The sequence below is a fragment of the Rosa rugosa genome, chromosome 6, assembly GCF_958449725.1.
Source record: "Rosa rugosa chromosome 6, drRosRugo1.1, whole genome shotgun sequence".
Taxonomy (NCBI): Eukaryota; Viridiplantae; Streptophyta; class Magnoliopsida; order Rosales; family Rosaceae; genus Rosa; species Rosa rugosa.
Window position 1 is genome coordinate 16,032,292 of NC_084825.1, and position 6,974 is coordinate 16,039,265.

At 40.6% G+C, this 6,974-nt stretch overlaps 1 long non-coding RNA gene across 2 annotated transcripts; it reads right to left on the bottom strand.

Annotated features, from left to right (window-relative positions):
- Positions 1-1,320: 1,320 nt before the first annotated feature.
- Positions 1,321-4,160, bottom strand: LOC133717895 (uncharacterized). Of its 2 annotated transcripts, XR_009850016.1 has the most exons (4): positions 3,655-4,160; positions 3,434-3,566; positions 1,812-2,236; positions 1,321-1,704 (listed from the first exon to the last, which is right to left on the bottom strand). It is a non-coding gene; the product is annotated as an uncharacterized LOC133717895 (long non-coding RNA). The 2 variants fall into 2 exon arrangements; XR_009850015.1 differs by lacking the exon at positions 1,321-1,704 and having other exon boundaries at positions 1,724-2,236.
- Positions 4,161-6,974: the final 2,814 nt, after the last annotated feature.

Consider the following 6,974-nt stretch of genomic DNA (forward strand, 5'->3'; position numbering starts at 1 on the left):
TGCGTCGCCCTTTATCAGAAGGGATACTGAGGTCAGTGCAAAAATAACTTCCTTACTCATTTACTCCTCCACATTATGACATTACATCCATACTTACTGTATGAACACAAGTTTTATTTACTTCATACTTGTTTCTAACCTTGTGTAACTGTTAAATTGTTCCATTTTAATACATGTTTAACATACATCATAACAAGTCTAATGAAGTAATTTGTTCGCAGTACAGCTTTTGGGTTGTAACCCACTTGTTAATCATCATGGGTAATGATGGTCATTGAACCCCAAATAACGAATTGAATATGCATTTATATAATCCGTCACCCGTTCAACACGAATTTGGAGGTCTAAATTGTGCCATATCCGGTCATTTATTGAAGGTCATGCAGTTTCTTTTCTTTCCCACCAACTTCATTTATTACGCTTTACTTCCTTCTAAGCCTTCTGCATACCTACAGTCCGTCTGACCTTTTATTCCACGTGTTGTCCATCCGACAAACTATTTTTCAGTCAACTCTCCATTTTTCTTCTTCGTAATAGGCGCCCCTCAGACATTGGCAGTGCACCCTATTTTAGCTAAATCATTGCACATTACCGTCCACTTCATTCAAACTAATATTCCACACTTGTACTAATTTCTTCTTTCACTCCTGCTCGCCCAATACTTCTGCGATCTTCACTTACGGTCAGTTTATATTTTCCAAGGTTGTTGTTAACGTTATTGGGGGAGATGTAATTAGTCTTATATTTAATTTTTAGTTGCGCTTGCTATGTTTATATGGTTGGGGGTTGAATTTGTTGTTGTACTTATCTTACATAATTGTTCTTTTGCCTAATCCTCACAATGCTTTGAAATGAAGATGGAGACCAACCTCAGGCAGCCCTTGGTTACATATGATCTCCCGCTGTTCTTTGCCGAAATCACCTGGGATAAGCACAGGACTTTTCTAGTAAGTTCATTCGGCCTTCGTCTGAGTCATTTTAGTCCCAAGTCTATTTTTTCCCCCTTAAGATTGTTGCCCACTTCCCCTTTCCCACCTTTTCCTACAACACTTTTATGCTAATCCCACTTCCCATACAATACTGTTTATGCATCTTTCTCATTGCAATCGCGGTTCAAATTTTGTAGACAATTCCACCCCAATTCCAGATGAATCACTTGTTGAGCAATGGTGTGGCGACCCGGAGACCGGATTACCACAGCGCCGCCTCCCCAAGGAACCCTACTCCCGCGACACTTGGAGTAAGTGTTTTGGGCCTAGAATTCCTCAAAGAGACAAGGCCTTTAGGTTGGAAAGCAAGAAATCTATAAGCCCGAAATTCTTGGGCTTGTATAGTGGGCTTGGCTCGTAATCACAAGATTACGAACTAGGCGAATAAGAAGAAAGGAAGGTGGTGTTGTGTTGAGTTTTAGAACCTATGTCAATTTTTAGTTCTTAGCCCAAGTTTGCATTAAGTTCATTAAATGGTAATTTACGTGAGTCTTCTAGGTCTAGCCCACTAGGACCTAAACTCAAATGGAGGTTCTAACCCTAGGGTTCCACTTTGGTGGTAAGCAATCACACACATCATCAACCATACATAACGTTACAAAAATTTAACGAAATCAAACAAGCCAGATAAAATAAACTTTAAACAAAACAAATTTTGGCCTCCAAGGATTATCCTCCGTACCCAAGCTTCGACAACAACAGCCTGCAAAACAAACTAAAGTAGGGGTTAGGCTCCTACATCCAGTCATTGCCAATGCCCGCCCCCATATCTAAGTTTAAAAATATGATTTATCGTTTTGAGAAAAAGTAATAGATAAAAACCGGTTTGCGCTTCCACGTGATCGTCACCACGTAATTACAATCCCACGGCAATTGATCATCTTTCACACTTTCATCACAACCGTCCATCTAGCCAATCACTTTCCGGAATTCAATAATCACAAGGCTAGAGACAAAGGGGAGATAACAAGGGCATGGTGCACACTGCCCACCACCGGTGGCTCAAGGAGGAACTGACCTCTCCTTACATCCCCATCAATTGCCAACACATCAATCCAATCCACGCAAACCATTTCAAGTTGTAAAAACAGATAATTTCCAAAACATGCAAGAGGCCTCATATAAAACATAGTATATGCAAGAAAAGCATAGATAGAGTTAAAGGCATCCCCTACCTGGAACTCGAGCTTTCTCTTGCAGCACTTGGCCTCAATGCAACCTTGTAGCAACCACCACTTCACAAGATCCTACCAAGATATCAAGCCTAGACCAAATAAGTGACAGTAATCACGATAAACTAGGCTAGCTATTCACTCACATAACTCTCCGAATAAAATATTTCCTTTAACCTAATTACTAACTAATAACCAAACCATTTGGGTTCCAATAAGGGGTTTGTTGTTAGGAAGAGGGGGTAAGAACACTTTTTAAAAGACAGGTTGCTGAAAACCGAAAACAGAGTTTTAAAGGAGCTGTCAAGGGTCACGGAATTGTTCAAAATACTTGAGGTAAATTCTTGAGAAATTTTGAAAGAAGGATGGCTTGTCAACCAACTCAGTACGATTGAAATGGCTATTGAATTTCAAGTGAAACCAAACAAAGAGTAAAGGTTTCAAAGGCTGAAGTAAAACAATGTGCAGATTCTTTCCAGAAATACAAGCTTCTGTCCCCCTATTTCAAAATTGCATAACTAATTCTAGAAAAATGCTTTTGGGGTGATTCAAATTCTGGAACGTTCATATATTTGTCTAATATATTTCTCTAGAAGAAACTGACCCCAAATTCTCAACGGTTTAGCTCCAGTTTTGAAATGAATGCAACTGGGTCAGATTTTACTGAAAACTGAAAATCTGCAGAAACTGGTTCTTTTGTGTAAAGCTCTTTTGGTACCCAAAATGGCTGGTTAAGTAGACTCTAAGACACCTATAGAAAGTATCTAAAGCTTCTAAAAGCTTAAAGTCTCAGTCACCCTTCAATACTATAAGGGGAAGGTCTTGTAGCTCACTAACATGATGTTTTGAAGACATGGTGTTTGGACAACAATAACACAAATAAACTCTATGATCAAGCATGATTTCAATGTTCTAAATAACCATGTTCTAGCACAAATCTAACACACTTAAGAGGCATGTCTAATGCTCCTAATGATCTATAGCTCAGGTTGCTTTCTAATACTATATGGGCAGGTGTTGTAGCTCGATGACAAAATGCATTGAAACATGATATTTGGACAGCTACAAACAACAAATAACCTTTGAACCAAATACGATTCTAATACTCAAGGTGTAGCCATGACCTAGCAGAATCGCTAGACATTAGAATGTATGAGAAATCAAAATTAAGGCAGCAAGATACCAACAACAGCAGTGACAAGTTCATGCTCTTCAAGAATTCGTAATAACAACCAAAAATACATAGAGTTTTATGGAAAAGACGATACTCACCAAAGACTAATCCAAAAAGGTGAGTTTCTCTTGAGGATTTCAACAGGAAAGAGAGCTGGGGAAGCTGAATGGATCAAGTCCAGCCGCTGGCCAAGAAGTTCGCTCAACTCGAACATGCAAAGTGAAACAGAGACTGCTCAATATGTAGATGGGTTGTTTTGAGCGTATTGAGCCTAAAAATTGAGGAATGAATTAGGAACTTGATAGTTTAAGAATCTTACCAACTGTTGGTATCAGTCTCAAGCAAGGTGTTGGGGATTCGGGTAGAGCAAGAGAGGGAATTCAAGCAGAAATCCGGAACAGGCTCGTTTCAGAACAGCTTCCGCTTCGAGCGGTGTACAGGACTCAAATCGACTCCGACGGAGCTGAAATTTTGAGGCTAAATAGAGGAGACATAGACGAACAACTTTGGTGAAGAAAGTTTTTTCATCGGAGGTCTCTAACTAGGTGTTTTTGGGCTCGTAAACAGACTGATGTGTCCAGGGACGAGAGGAAAGGTGAGGAGAGAAGGGTGAGTGACGATTTATGGCCTGGGTTCTCTCTTTTGAAGGTCTGAGGAGATGTTCTTGGAGGAGTTGCCCTTTGCATGATGGAAACGTGGAGGGGAAGAGCTGAACGAGGCTCCCTTTCTCTCTGTCCAACTCTGACGTGAACAAGGAAAGAGGAAAAGCTGAGTTTTGCGTGTGAAGGAGAAGGCTCAGCTTTGGGCAGATAAATTTGGGGTAAAAGAATAAGGTGGTAAAAACCTAAAATGATGGGGAAAATAAAAGTAAAATAAGTAAATACAAGAAAACTCAAATTAAAGTGTTGACAATGCCAAATAAGGATCGGGTCTCACAAAACTTATTTTTAGATAGAGAAATGGCAAGCAAGTTTTTGTCGGAGTTTTGCTCGAGTTTGAAAAACATAAGGAGTAAATAAATTGTGCTTTTGAAAGTCGGTGAGATGCTTGACGAGTAAGTTTCAGGTAAGGCGAGCAGAAATTTCTCCAATTACTAAGAAAGGTAAAATAAGAAAATCGTAAACGCACGCACGAGTATATTTCAAAATTATGCAAAGATGTCATTATGAGCTACAACCATGTTGGATCAAGGAAGAGGTTTGGGTCAAAGGTTGATTAACTTATTGGGCTAGGTTCACTAGCATACCCGTCGGTTGGGTGTCCAGAGTAAATTTTGGACTCTAACCTTACGCTATTCTCGGGCCCAAGGCCCAAGCCCAAACTATTTCCAAAAGTATTTAGCCAAACAAAGGTCGCGAAAAATTTTCCCGTCAAAAAGTGACGTTTGGAATTTCACGGGGTCTACAAATGGCTTGCCACGGGAGCATGGATCTCTCCTGCTGGATTACCGGCCAAGATATGGCCTTGTTCCCTTATACCTCTTGTCGATGATTATATTGTTGTGGGAGGTTGGCCTAAATTCTTGCGACATATTAGTGCAGGAAAATCCCACCTCCGACTTATTTTCCAATTCCATTCCACTACAATGACGTTCGTTGTTACTAGGTTTGATTCTTTCGGTCATCTACTACGCTCCCCACCCGATCTATGCGACTGCAGCGTTACACCGTCCATAGCTGGCTTGGATCAACTTAAAGAAGAGTATGTACACAATATTGGAACACACAACTAGTACCCGGTTGATGAACGGTTGGTAAGCATTGCAGTCCTTTTATCACGAGGTACCCAACATTGTTATTGACGGTGTATGAGTCTATGATAATTATAAGCAGTCGTGACCAAATTTTGCAACCATAATTCCTATTAATTACATCATATCATTTGGCTTACCCCCTACTAAGGTAATAACGTATTTATATTATTCGTTGCAGATAATCATTGACGGTCCTTTCCTTCATCGTCTTCGTGAAGCAGGAATTCCATCGTCATACAACTTTCAGCTTGATACCCATCGTGATATATTTTGGACAATCCAAGTGGAGAATTATGGTCTTCAAGCATTGCAGTTTCACGTCGGCTGGCCGAAGTTTGCACACCAAACGGGGTTGAATTATTCCCACTGTATCAAATTAAGGCTGGTGGAAGGTCAGTTCATTACGGCCGTCATATTCCATCGTAGAAAGGGTCATTTGGTCACCCCTGTATTGAGTAATCTCAACCACTCCAGCAGCCTCGCATGGGTTGGTTCTTATGAATCTACTTCCACTGCTGGTTCTTCCAATGCGGGAGCCTCCATTTCGCATGCACCTTCCTCCCCAATAGGCACCATCTTAGCTGAAGTAGGTGCAGTTGATGTACCCGACTGTCCGGAACCATATGTAATTGGACGCGTTTGGCAAATACAGGTGCATGACCTTATATTCCAGCAACTCCTATCGTTTCCGACGTGTACCATGATTGTATACGATACTTTCGCTGTAAGAAATCTGTCAGGACCCACCCCGGAATTTCCCTCCTAACTCCAGGATGGACCTGCGGGGCCCACTTTTCGGGAAAATTCGACAGAACTTCCCCTAAAAGTGGACAACCCTAACCCTGCTGAAAACACTTCTAAGTATAATAAATTTTTATGCTTGAAGCCACCCTGCTTCCTAGCAACAATCCGCAAATTTCCAAATATAAACATCGTACTACACCAACATAATCACTGATGTAAATTACAACCCAGCAATTCAAATCTTTCAACTTCCTCCAATATTATACAACTCCCATACACTCATAATTATACAAATGTATAAATCCAACCTTTTAAGGTACTCAGAGCAATCTATAGAACACACTCGAAATATGATACATAAGGTAGGTTAATAAATAACCTACTGAGGATAGATAGCAAAGGTGGTGCTAGCCTCCACTCCTAAGCCGGTCAGCAACGCTGCGATCTGGGCAATTGAAACCAAAGGGCCCAGGGGAAAGTACATAAAAACGTTAGCGTGAGTGGACAAAATAAATAAGCACAACAAAAAAAAAAGTTTATACTTTCCCGCATTTAATCACTTAAAAACCGATGCATGCAACGATTAGAAAACACATTTAGCTTTAAATCTAAGAATCTCAAAACGGTAAACCGACTAGCCTCGCTAGCCACAAGATTCGAAAAACAAATATATTGTAAAATCGAAATATCGTTTCTCAAGAAGATAAGACCAGCCCTGCTGGCTATAATGAAAATCAGACTAGCCCCGCTAGTCAAGCAACGATAAAATATGGGGAAGAAATTTCACCATACGAAAGAAGGGAGCCTCCCAGGCTCGGGTCAGAGTGTCCCACACTCTGGAGCATCCCATGCTCTGCTCTTACTCACCCACAAACACATAGTAAGCAGGGAGGAGTACTAATAGGCTAGCTAGCAATAAATATGACGACCCAGGTATGGCGGGTAAAAATCATACGAAAAATGGAAAATCAGTAATGCTTCCCTATAAGTCCCGCGAATAAAGAAAACACGGGTACGATTCCCAACCGTACCCAGTAATTCTCGTAAAAGTCGTATAAATCAACAGCGTGTCCCACACGCTAAGAGAATAATTAGATTATCAATAAGGCATTCCCAATGCCAAAACCGAAAGTCGATAAATA